This window comes from Triturus cristatus, chromosome 4_2, assembly GCF_964204655.1.
Source record: "Triturus cristatus chromosome 4_2, aTriCri1.1, whole genome shotgun sequence".
NCBI classification, from domain to species: domain Eukaryota; kingdom Metazoa; phylum Chordata; class Amphibia; order Caudata; family Salamandridae; genus Triturus; species Triturus cristatus.
The window spans coordinates 843707670-843720970 of record NC_140586.1 but is presented as its reverse complement, the minus strand read 5'-3'; positions in this window follow the sequence as shown (position 1 = coordinate 843720970).

The following is a 13301-nucleotide window of genomic DNA, read 5'->3' as shown; positions in this document are numbered from 1 at the left end:
GGCTCCACTGGAATGACTTTTACAGTATCTCAGAGACAGGTCTCATTGGAGCTGAAAATCTCAAATGTCTTCAGGGGCAGTATCTTCTAATGACTTTTGAAGGCACAAATGGCCTATGTAATAAATAGCTCTATGGGCCAGACATGTTACCTTTTATTCTATGGAGCACAATATAATATGGTTTCTTCACTCTGTGAATCAATCACATAGCTTGGCCTTGAGCCATCTGGAACATGTAAATCTGTCCAGCAGTTATCTTGATATGATGGACATTGTCATAGGCCATACAAAATAAAATGATAATCCTCATAAATGCAGCCCTTTTCATTGAGCCCAAGAATGGAAGAAGATTTCTGGGCAGTCTTGACTAAACCTTTACCTTCTGTCCTAATTTTGGGAACTGAAGAGAGTTGACGGTCAGGTTCTTAATGGTAGAGGTGGTTCATGATGCTGCCGTAAGGAACTCCGGCCCAAGAAAACAGAGACTTAGAAAAGCCACTCCATTTTGTGATATTTAATTTTTTTCACCACTGAAAGTTTGTTTACTAACTCTCATCCGCGCAAGAAGCTGTTATTTGCTCTCTCTCTATAGTCAGACAGGAGGGGATAGAATACAACAACCCTCACTCTATAATAGTGCATGCCTCCTGATTGACAAGAAGAGGCAGCACCAAGCCTCAGGATGATGGCAGTCTAATTTCTGCCTTTCAAGATTACATCTTCGACTTGCAACTACAAATGGTTCTGCAGTGAAATGGTAGTCAGCAGTAGAGTTGACCAGCTGCAGACTAGCCAGCGATGGCAAAGAAACCAGAAGCCTGAAGTGACACACTGCTAGTTGAAATTCTGATCTGAAAATGGCTGGTAATAAAGGTATCTGTCTGACCCGGGCAAGTAAAAAAGTAGCACAGTGGCACTAAAAAGGCAAAGAGGACCATTTGGAACTGAAAGACTGTGGGAGATCTGAAAGAGTGAGAGAGTACACGCTAAGGGGTGGGCAAGGAGAAGAATGTGGAGCAGTGGTGAGCAGGAGGATGCAGAGATGAGCTGGAGAGGTTCTGTACTGCAACAAAACGCTGTGGAACACTGCCTGATCAGAGTTTTCTTAAAAGCATTTGCTGTATCCGGTTTACTGACAAGAAGGCATGTGCAAGACACAGTTGCTGATGAAGGCTCTTGGATGAAGGCAATCATTCCATGATTAAATGTTACCACTCAGAGTCCACAATCTCTGTGAGCCATTAAGAATGTGGGAACAGAGCCTGGCAACTACCTTCCTCCAGATGAACCCTTATTTAGGTGTCATATTTAGTTCTGAAAGTTCAGTCCAGTTGGAAGTCCAGCCATATATCCTTTAAAGAACAAGGGATAAACTGCAAAACCTTGTATTAAGTAAAACGTACAAACATGCTGCTGGATCCTTTCATGTACCACTCTCTCAACACTTGGTCAATACCGGCAAATACGAGCTTAATCTAAAATTGCCAGTCATCCATGGGCAGACACTCTTTTTTGAAGGTGAGGAGTCACATCAGCAGTTTTAATCTATTGTGAGACCACACCCTCTTGCCATAGCAGGGGCAGATACCACAGCATGCTGCTGGGTAGGGACCTAACAGTGCCTCACCCAGTGAGGTAGGGAGGGGGGGAAAAGTATTCCTGACTAGATAATATTCATATTTTGTGCTGGATTATAATGCTCTTGTGTTGAAAGGCAAGAGTCCCAGTTGGTCATCAAACTCTGTGAAGACAATGCCACCAGGAAGAGGCCTGATGGAGGAGTAAGCTCACTGAACCCCTTCATAGTACAATGTTATGGCCTCCATTATTGTAGTAATATAATACATATGTTTGCCTTCTCCAGTTCCTAATGGAGCTGCAGGTGGTTTCGACAGCAAGCTCTGTTTTAATCAAATTCTCTCTCTTCCTCATCCTTCTTTCTGCTGTTCTCCCTTTGGTGATAAATGGACAAACTAAACCAGGGTTAAGACTTATGCCTATCAGATAGACCGGCTGCCTCAGACAGAGGCACCAACATCTTCAAACGCGTGTTTATGGTTTAATAAAAAGCCTCAAGGTTTCTGCCTACCATGTCCCAAAATCCTGAAACAAAACATTGAGCTTGTCAGTGCTCAGTGTTTAGTGCTTTTTGCTTTTGCACTACATAAGCCTTCTGATTGATTGATTTTCGTTCTTGTCTACAGTTGTTTGCGTTCCGACTCTGCCATTTCCTCACCTAAATAAAAGATCTTTTTAGATTTTCTGATTTCCTCTCTGCCAGCACCTGCATTGTATAGACCGAGAACAATAGTGATTTGTCTAAGATGCCTCTCTTTCTTGTATCAGTAAGATACCTACTCCCCAGTTTAGCACCCAGTCTGGTTGATGCCATTCAGTATGTGCAGCACATAGGCCTTTTTTCACCTGAGGTACAACACTTTCTCAATGCACAGCCTGAATATTTGTGTAATCTGTGAATAGTTCTGCTGAAAGTGTCTATAGGTTGTGCGGTTCTGAAAGTCCTTGCAAAGGTGAGAGACAAAGATTGCATGTAGGTGAGCAGGGCCCCTTCATCGCACCTTACAGGGGGCCTCCTAAGGATTTGTTATGCCACTGGGGCTCCACCCTCTTTACATTCCCCCTTAAAAAAAAAGCAAATTATGAGAGCACTGTCTGCCACTCACGACTGGACTCACTGTTGTTCCTGTCTGTGAGGGTGAAACTAATGTGACGCGTCACAGGCCGGCACTTCGCTTTGGGAGGGAGGGGTGCAGATCAGACACAGAACCATTTTGGTGTGTGAAAAGGGCAGCTTTATTGAAACAGGTGCACATTACAATGAACATACCTGGCACCTGCCTTACAAAACTAAAACCTCGCTATACATCCGATACCTGACCCCTGACCCCACCCCCCTACAATCCCCTCAACATGCCCCCACCCTGACATTTATTTATTTTTATTTATTTGAGTTTTATATAGCGCTGGCTAGACCCGGAGGTATCAGAGCGCTTTACATGAGGAGAGTTACATAGGTTACAAGTTACATATTGCTACAGAAGGTACACCAATTACAAGTTTCATCCGTTCAATGGCGTGTAGAAGGGTAAGGGGGTGATGTAAAAGGTTGACGGGGAGGGAGATTAAGCAGAGCATAGGCACAAGGATAAACAAAGCAGGCAGGGGATGAGAGATTCAGAGGAGAGAGGAAAGGAATTGGGGAGGCACACAAAGAATGAAGGAAGGAAGAGGTGGGGGAGGGGGTAGGAGACACAGCGAGGAGACGAGGAAGTAACTGTGTCTGAAGTCCGGCTGGGTGGTAGACGGCTCCCCGCGGCAAAGGCAACATTCCCAGTCTTCCATTTTGTGTGATTCCCTTGTCGCGGTGGACTCTCTCAGTGGGGTCGCTGAGACTCCAGTGCATAGATGCTGGATCCCTCCCCAACAAGGGGAGAGGAGTGCTTTGGTCACTGGCACACTTAGAAGAATGAAGGAGGGAAGCGAAGGGGGTGGAAAACCCAGCGTGAACACAGTGACCAACTTCCAGCAGGGTAGGAGACAGTTTCCAGTGGTAAGGGGATCAATCCCAATTCTCCACTATGTGTGACTCCCTTGTCACTGTGGACTCTCTCAGAAGGGTCTCTGAGACTCCAGGGCAAAAATGCTGGATCCATCCCCAACAAGGGGAATAGGAGTGCTTTGGACAAGGGCATACTTATGAGGGGCATTATAGGAGTTAGGCTGGTAAGATTACATAAGTTACAAGTTACACACTGTTACAGAAGGTTCGTCAATTACAAGTTTAATCCGTTGGATCATGGCCTGAAGAGAGGTAAGGGTGTAATGTAAAAAGGGTGACGGGGAGGGAGATTAAGCGGGGCATAGGCACAAGGATAAACACAGCAGGCAGGGGGAGAGAAATTCAGGGGAGAGAGGAAAGGAATAGGGGAGGCAAGAAAGGAATGAAGGAGGGAAGAGGTGGGGGAGGGGGTAGGAGACACAGCAAGGAGACAAGGAAGTAACTGTGTCTGAAGACCGGCTGGGTGGGAGACAGTTAGACCCGGAGGTATCAGAGTGCCTTACAAGAGGATCGTTGCGTTGCAAGTTACATCAGTTACAAGAGCATAGAAAAGGTGCAGTAAACAAAAACAAGAGCATAGTAAAGGTACAGTAAACAAAAACAATGGTGCGTGAGTTCGTAGGAGGCTAGAGAGGATATGTAGCTTGGCTGCCCTCTTTAAGTCAGGTAGGTCGAGGTAATTTATCACTGTGACTCTGAGGCTGGGTGGGATCAGTGGCAGCCATTTTAGGGTCAGGCGCGAAGTGTTGTTCAAGTTCCCTGGATAGAGATTATGGTCGACCAGGAGACTCCATGATGTTTCAGGGAGGGGTCACCAGTTGGAGAGAGCCGAAAAGTCCTGCCCGAAGCAAAAGCAGCATGGTCGCCATGTTGGAGTCAGGTGCGGCCGGGAGTCAGCATTTTTCTTGTGAAAGGAAAAAGCCCTATGGTTACAAGGGCAAGCTCAGACAACCTCCAGACAAAGTTATGCGCCGTTAGGGTATTACACGTTAGGGTATTAGCACTCACTGTGTTCTTCATTCGACCCTTCAGCTTGGCCGACCAGCAGCTGTCAAGCGCACACGCGCGGGGGAGAGTAGAATTCTACCTCCGCGTTATCAGCGCCTGCAGTGCCGCTCCTCTGCGCCCCATGTTCGCGCGGTCAGGCTCGCACCGTCAATCCGTTCCATAAGTGCTCCCCCTATTTCACGCAGCGCATTGCATTGGGTTCTTAGATATCGGCGGTGTTCTGGTGTGCCGGACTCATGCCGGTCAATGCGCTCCGCATAGGCTCTGGTCATTCACCGTCATGCCGCCATCTTAGAATCAGGGCTTAGATTGTTTCGTTTGTTTGATTGCGCCCAGTATACCGCGCCTAAATAGTATGCAATATCGCTGAAGAGCTCACACTCACCGGCCTGCTCTCGATGGGAGTGTTTTCAAGTCTGAAGGCTTATCGCCGGACTAACTCGCCTTCTTTGTTTTTTCTATTCCGCTCAGATGTTCACTGCCATTTTATCATCCGCTATCGCAGGCAGGTCAAAAACGCGCTTATTTCTTGGCTGTTCAGGCGTATTTTCCGGTCATGCTGGCATCTATCTGTGCCGCCGTATTTCCAATCACGCTATTTGCGATCAGATCGATTCGGCATGGGCTCTTTCCGCCGATAAATTAGCAAATCGGCACTCCGGCCAGCAGAGCGGCTAGCGCACGGCCATCTTCCTTATGTTAGGTTATATAAACAACATTACAATGTATTGAAGTGACATTATACACTTTTATTAACCAACATCCTATGCCTGCCGCTCTTAAACAGTAAATCACCAAACATCTACAACTGAACTTTAAATTACCTGCCTACCCTATCCCTGTCCATGATCCCAACTTTCAACGGTAACCAAAAAACTTCAGCCAAACCTGGCAAACTTTAAAAAAGCCTGACACCCAAAAAAAAGGGGGGAGAGACCACTACCCATTTTCTGCCCCCCTTGCCTGAACTAGACAATGGGTCCTCCACCCGAGTGTTTCTGCACATTCAAAGACCTGGCCAACACTTCCCTGATTTCCAAAAGGTATAGGTCCATGCCCATCCTAGAGAGGTGCACACCATCATCCCTGAAAAATTGTGACTAATCCTTCCAAATCCCAAATTCCTGCTAAAACGTGCCATTTCTGTATTCACTTTCCACCTAGCCCTATCAATAGCATCCGGATTGATGGCTCCACCCAAAACCCTGCGAGGCACAAACTCAGTTCACAAAACAAAACAACCTGCCCACTGCTCCTTAATCAAAGCCAAGTCCTTTTTCATAGACCTCATCAAAACCACACCCTTTTCTTTACACAGGTTGTTCTCACCAAGATGTAACAACAAAATATCGGGGCGCCTACCTCCCAACAACCATTTATTCAGACAGGGAATCAGCTCCCTCCAGCACATGCCCACTTTGCCACTCCACACAACTTTAAACATGCGTTTGTTAAAACCCAAGTTTACACCAAAATAACTGTCGCGCCTGCACTTGCGCCCATTTCACAAAGGAGTGCCGCTCGACCCAAATGGTCAATTCTTCTGCCTGGGGGCCTGGCACAGAACCTGAAACGAGAAAAGATAACATGAGCTTCATACATTGAAACCTGACGCACGCGCCTCCCCTTCTCCCCTTCTCCCATAGCGCCTGAAACAATCAGAAGACCAGCGGCCCAAATGTATGATATCCTCCTGTGCCCAGCCTCTGTTGTTCACCTCTGTTGCTGCCCCAATGCGAAAAGAGTGCGTCCCAAAACTTTTCGCAACACTGCCTGCAGCTGGTAATCCATTACTCTGCACCCATTTGCGTGTTTGAATACCGTCCCTCCTGACCCTCCCGCCAAAGTGAACTATTGACATGCCCACATGAGCGGGCATGTAGAAGGGGGGTTCGCTGCTTCCAACCTAACCCATTTTCCTAACCCCTTCTGGTCCGTTTTGGACCGGCTCAACCATATCTGCAGCCCGTTCTGTTGAGGAACAACGTCCTGTCAGACCACTCCCCCTCCTCTCCTGTTACCCAGTAATTCTGATACTCGAAAGGCCCCAAAGAACAACCACACCATCAACGTCGAGAACAGGCACGCCTCTAGTTCATCCCTGCATACCTCTGGCAGTACTTTCAATAACCGACTCAGCATCTGCCAGAGAGCGGCTTCCTGAGATTTCGCCCAGAACCTCTCTCCCTAGCCCATCTTTTAAAAAATGTTGTTCCCAGTTCCCCTGCCACCGGAGGGTAGCCCCATAGCAGCTTACCCATGAAGGCGATACCTGATAGCTTCTCGGCGATTGTGACCCTCGACAAGCCTTTGCCAATGAGATCCAATATAAACTGGGTGACATCTTCCGATCGCCGCCAAACCTCGGAGCGCCGCTGAGCACCTGAATGCAGAAACTCTTTACATGCTTAACTGTATTCCGCCCAGGTGGATTCTGACAATGAACCTACCACCAATTGTAGCGTCCTACGTTGCCTACGTACCACAAATGGGGCGGCATTGGCGTAGGCGTCCTGTCAGCGTCCTTGGCCAGCCAAGGGAATCTCCCCCACTGAACGAGACAACTTGTCAGCTATGTCACTGTCCACATCAGGCACGTGTAAAGCCTTGAAAGCAATATCGTGTCTCAAGCAGCCCAGCACAAATACTCTTAGCAATTTCAAAACCTGCTCGTCCATTACGGACTGGCGATTCACGATGTAGACTACTGCCATGTTGTCCAGCCTAAAAAGAACTTTCTTGTGAGCACGTTCCTCTCCCCAGATTGTTATTGCTACCACTAGGGGTAAAAATTCCAAGAAATCTATGCTTCTGCCGCTGTCCTTCCAATGTGATGGCCATTGCTCTGAGCACCACCTCCCTTGCCAGAACAGTCCAAAGCCCATGCTGCCTGCTGCATCAGAAAATATTTGCACATCCCATGTCATGAAAGCCGAACTTGATGGTGAGGGAGATGTTGCCCTGACAACGCTCGACCCAGTCTCCTACAGAATGTCTTTCCTGCCCTGACAGCTCTGCACGCAAAATTGATATGGCCCAATAATATCTGTATGTCCTTGACCCTCACTTTGTCCTTTGATAACATGCCACTCAACAATAACAACATTTTCTCTTTTTGTCCTCTGGCAAGTATGCCCGCATTGCCCTGGAGTCGATCTCAATACCCAAAGAAGACAACGCCCTGCTGGGGCCCATCATTTTTTCCGGTACCAGTGGCACCCTGAGTTCCTCCATCAGCTCATGGAAATTGTCCAGTGCTGCCTGGCATTCCGCGAAGCCCGGAGAACCCACAAAGAAAAAGTCATCTAGATAGTGTGTTACCAGCTGGTGCCCTGTGCAACGTGAAAATAGCCACTCTAGAAAAGTGCTGAAGCACTCAAACAATGCTCATGGGATAGAGCATCCCATCAGCAGTGCTTTGTCCACGTACCATTTTCCTTCAAAATGGATACCCATAAGATCCCAGTCATCTGGATGGACTGGAAGCAACCGAAAAGCCGATTTTATGTCACATTTTGCCATTGGTGCAGTTTCGCCTGCCGTCACTACTAGTGACATGGCCACGTCAACTGATCAATAGGATACCGTGGCTGCCTCCTCATCCATAAAATCATTGACTGGAGTCCCTTCAGACCAGGACAAGTGCTGTATCAGTCTGTATTGACCCGTTTCCTTTTTTGGCACTACTCCGATGGGAGAGACGATTAGGTTCTCTGTGGCCAGTCGTCGAAAGCCCCTGCCAACCTCCTCTCTTTCACCTCTTTGTTCAGTTTTTCTTTGACTATCTGTTTATGTTCTGTAGCTGATTTTAGGTTCTCTGCCCATCTTCTATGTCTTGGACCCCTGTACCACAAACAAACCCCCATCTGAACACGTCTTTCAAAACCTGTGCTGCCCCTTGATACTCATTGCCCTGCAGCCCCGCCTCCACTCTCTCGAGTTTAACCTGAGTACGGGCCCAGGCCATTGGGGCCCCTTACCTCCCCGTGCACTCGAAAACCTCTGTTGGTACCCCCCTGAGTTACCCCCTGTCTAATGCCATTGCTGACCTCCCTGTTGGTGTCTGCCCCCCACCCTAAGCAGTTGACCAGTGCGTGTCATCCTCCACATTTTGAACATTCGTGGCAAAACTTACAGAACCCCCGTCTGCACAAGCCTTTGTTAAAGTCCCAGCACGACCCCCCTGTTTGTGACTGACTTTTCCCTTGAACCCCCCACCCCTCCCCAGGTGGGTCTCCCTTGAAAGGGCCGATAGACAATAGGCAAACCACTTTCTGTAAATAATGTCTTCCCCCCTTTGGCTGCTCCCATCGTATTCTGCCACAAATCCATGTCCAGCTCTCCCCATTTCTCTTCAGGGTCCAATGCCAGGCGTGCTCTAAATTCCTCATCTTTGGATCCCTCTTTGGACCTCACCGCCCTATGCAGCAGTTTAAGCATTTCAACATATGCCCCCTTACAGATGCGCTCTTTCATTGCCAGCATTAAATGGGCCCCTAGAGTTTCTTAATTTTCAAATCCTTGCTCCCCAGGCCGTCTTTCTTGTCTACTTTCTTTTCACCGTCCTCAGTCACCTTTTCTGTATTGGTCCCACACTAATTTTTTCCCCTTCGTGTCTCCTGCTTCCCTAGTTTCTACCCCAATGTCTATGATGTACTTCCCTTTTCTCAAACGACCCCCCTTTCCTTCAGACTCTCCTCCCCCCCTATCCCCACTGACACCATTAAAGGCTTTGCCTTTACCCTTTCAGCCTTACCTGGCTCCAAGTATGGTGCCCGTATAGTTGCATCCCGCCTCACCAGTGGCCCCGTACTTTCCGATGTCCTCATTGTCCTCACTACAGGCCCCGACTCCTTACGTGGCTTCTCTGCCGGTGCCTGAAACATACTATTCGACACATTAGCTTGTCCCCCCTCCTGATCCTCTTACTCCCGCAATTCACCTTCTTCAAGGCTTTCCTCATCGTAATCAAGCTCCTCCTGCCCCAAAACCTTGGGCCACTCCTGATTTGATTCTGACCTAAGGGCCCTAACGGACCCTCCGCTTCCTGCCTGAAGGTGAGCCAACTGTACCCGCCGGTACTCCACTGGCGCCTCTGTCCATTTCATGTCACTCTTTGATGCCCCAGCGGTCCACCGGGACCCACCTGGTGTTGGAGCCAGCGAGGTTGTTCTGGGCCACCTTCTGCTGGCCGCAACGGGCTCCCCTGCCATTAACAGGTGCGCCATTCTGGACTCCATCCTCGCTTCTCCTCAACACCACTGAGCCGTCCCCAGCCCTGCCGAGTCTGCCATGTTGCGCCGCTCGTCGCCCTGCAACAAAAATGTCTGGTCTGATGGGCTGGTTCCCAGCCAACCTGTTGCCTGACCCACCCTCCTTTTCTTACCTCGATTAGGCAATACCTCTGGCCATCCTCTTTTCCCCCCGAACTCCATTGCCTTCTCCCCTCCATCGTCCCCACCCTCCTCATCCCTACTCCTCTCTAACATGGCCGTGACAAATGCTGACGCAGGTCCCTGTACCAAACCGGATCCTGCTCCCACTAGTATCTCCTCCCCATGGGATCTTCTCTGCCTTGGACACCCTTTATTCTCCCTTCCCTGTACTGTGGCCCTCACCTCATGCTGCAGCGAACCCCCTTTTGCTAAATAAGCATCTAACTGCCCCACCCTGTCTAGGCCCGCACCTCATCATTCCATGATGAGAAAATATCCAGGCCCTCCCATGCCTGACTGCCCCAAGCCGGCTCTAGCTCCCCCCGCAAATCGTCCTCCTCCCTTCCCCCTTGGCCCCGTTGGCCCACACTCCCTCCCCCCATGGCCCTCCCTTACCTACCCCTCCACGGACCCAACATTTGCACCCACCCACCCCACTGCCCCTGCATCATCCTCTCCAATGATCCCCTCCAGGCCTCTCCCCTTTCCCTCGTTTTCCATATTGCAGGCCCCAACCTCCTCGTCAGGCTAGCCTACCAATCCTTCCTCCCTCATGTCAACCCCTGCCCCCTAACCCCATCTGCTTTCTTGGCCGAGGACAGGACACCACGTGTCCCAGCAACATCACCTCACTGAGGCCTACTTTCTAGGCCTGCCCCTGCTGCCTGATCTCCCACACTCAGGAGGAGAATGCTCCTTATTACCGGCCCCGGTAGCCAACCGGCTTCTACGGTCTCCGGGGCTGAAGCGACTTCATTTTTAGGCCCCCGGCTGCACAGCGCAGAGCCTCTGTCGCGCTTCAATTTGGCCCCGTCCCCTTCACCGGGGTTTCATTGTGCGTCCCAGCCTTGCGTTGCCCGGACATCCCCGGGGCTGCTCTCCTTGTATAAGAGCGTCCCTGTACACTCACAGACGATGTCTTTTGCCGTTTTGCGAGGAGCACACCGCGACCGCAGTGGCTACTCCCGCCGATGCCTGCAGTGTCGGGCGCGCCGGCCCCGCGGCCTCCGGGATCACCAAATCAAGATGCCCAGCTTCGCTCAGGAGTCTCAGCACCTCCAGGACTCTGTAATCCTCCATGGCAACGGTAAGACCAAATTTATTTTCCTAGCCTGACCTACTAATATCCCTAAGCTCACAGAGCACCGGAAAAATCTTCTCAGTTACAATGCGCTCCCAGCCACCAAGTCACCAAACCTAAAATGGTGGCTGGGAGCGCCTGCCTGCTAACCTTATATGTTTGGGCTACCATTGGGCAACAAATATGTGGCCCAATCTAATACAAAATGAAGGCACGGGGGACTGCCCGCACCTCCCAAACCGCCCGGGGGGAGACCTACCTACGGTAGGCTAAACCCCCAAGCACCCCTTCCCTACTTGCTCACCTAGGCTATGGTATTTGCCGGGCTGTCAATCTCACAGCCCTTAGACCTGTGAGGTCATCAGCTTGGCAAAGACCAAACATCAAAGGCCAGTCCCCAACCCCTGAAGACGTGGAGGTACAGTTAGCCCTGGGCGTTTTCGACTCAAGCCCTGTAGTGCTAACCCTCCACATCAATCAAGTAGTAGAAAACATTGTGACCCCACCCTTTCCCAAATCATAGACCCTTGAGTGCGGGAAGGCAAGATAGCGAGGCTGCGAAGTTTGTCATCATGATTTCCTCCCTCAAGGAAAAGGTTGCCACTTTGCTGGAAAGGATTGACGGTGGGCTTCTGGTAGCCTCAGAAACCAAGCCACCATCACCAAATAGGGTTGCTAATGGAGCAGAAACATGTAGTATGGCCAATAAAAATTAAAATAGCATTCAAGATCCAATGCGAATGAGATATACCCAGTCTTTGCCATCTAATACTGGGGATTGCAACCCTAAAGATACTATAAAACAAACCCAGAGTAACCCCCGGGCCCCACACAAGGTAGGGACATAGATAGAGGAGAAGTGGTTCTGGACGAAGGCAATACATATATGCGAGATCATGGGAGGGACCCAGTCTGGGGACTGTATGGGAAGGTGTCTACGTGAGACCCAGGGTATGGCAAAGTCCTGCAGAACTTTACCTCACCGAAGTTCCTAAACTTCCTACCAGGCGCTTTGAAAACCAGGAGTCGCTTAAGAACAAGGGCATACACTGGTTGAGGGCTACCCGACAATGTTATTCAATTATTAGGGATGACATTAAATTGGCTAGAAGACTCCCTATGCAGAGCTCAATGTGGGATATGATTGAGGTTAGCTTCCATTATGCTGATATTATCACTGGTTTATTGTCGATCGATTCCCGCACAGTCCCTCCAGAAAATTCTCGCATATCTATCAGCTATAGACCCCCTGCTGGAATCCCCCAGTCCTCTCTTGGCACCTATTGCTGAAAATCGCACCACTAGGTTGTTTCCTCCAATGAATGGACATTTGTCAATAGGGTTGTCCCCACTGCATATGGGTGTCCTGAGGAGGCACAGCTGACCCCTCTATGAAGAGCAGATGTCCACCATAAATAGGCTAGGATCCTTAAGTCCCCCGGTCTCGTCACATACCAGTTCCTTCCCAAATACAATTCCCCCATTATGTGCTGTAGTTCCAGATCCTTAGGTGGAATATTGAGAACGTTCCCGCTGTGGGAAATAGGGCTGAGGCAGCCACATCAAGGGGGGGTACAGAAGGCATAGAAGGGGGAATCTTGGAAACCCACTCCTTAAGGATACTGGTATGGAATGTGGCTGGGATCTCCAAGCTAATGGTGGACTTAGGATGGTGTTCTTTTGTAGATTTATTTGATGCCATCTTTTTCCAAGAAACTTGGAGTCTCCAATGTCCCTATAGAAGTGGTTTTTCCACCTATGCCATTGATGCCACAAGAAAAGAGCTGGGTAGACCCTCAGGAGGACTAGCAGTATGGGTGAAAATTGGTCTACGGTTTAAAGTGAAACTCCTGCATGTGGACTCTGAAGACATACTCGCATTAGAGCTTACCTCTAATAATGGTTTAAAAACCAGGATGTTTAATGTTTATAACAGAGTCCAGAGGGCCAGGGAGGAAACTAATACATTGCGCATCCTAGATCTTGCCCTATTACACTACTGAGATAACTCCCAGGTATTAGTGGCGGGGGATTTTAATTGTACTTTTAAATCGCTAGCCCCAATTCCCCAAATCTGACTGATGAATGGGACAGAGAGTGGCACATCCCTCAGCTAGATCTTCCTCTAGTAAGGTGGACCAAGAGAGGAGCACAGATGATGGCACTCACAATGCAGCATGACTTGAGAGCCACCAAT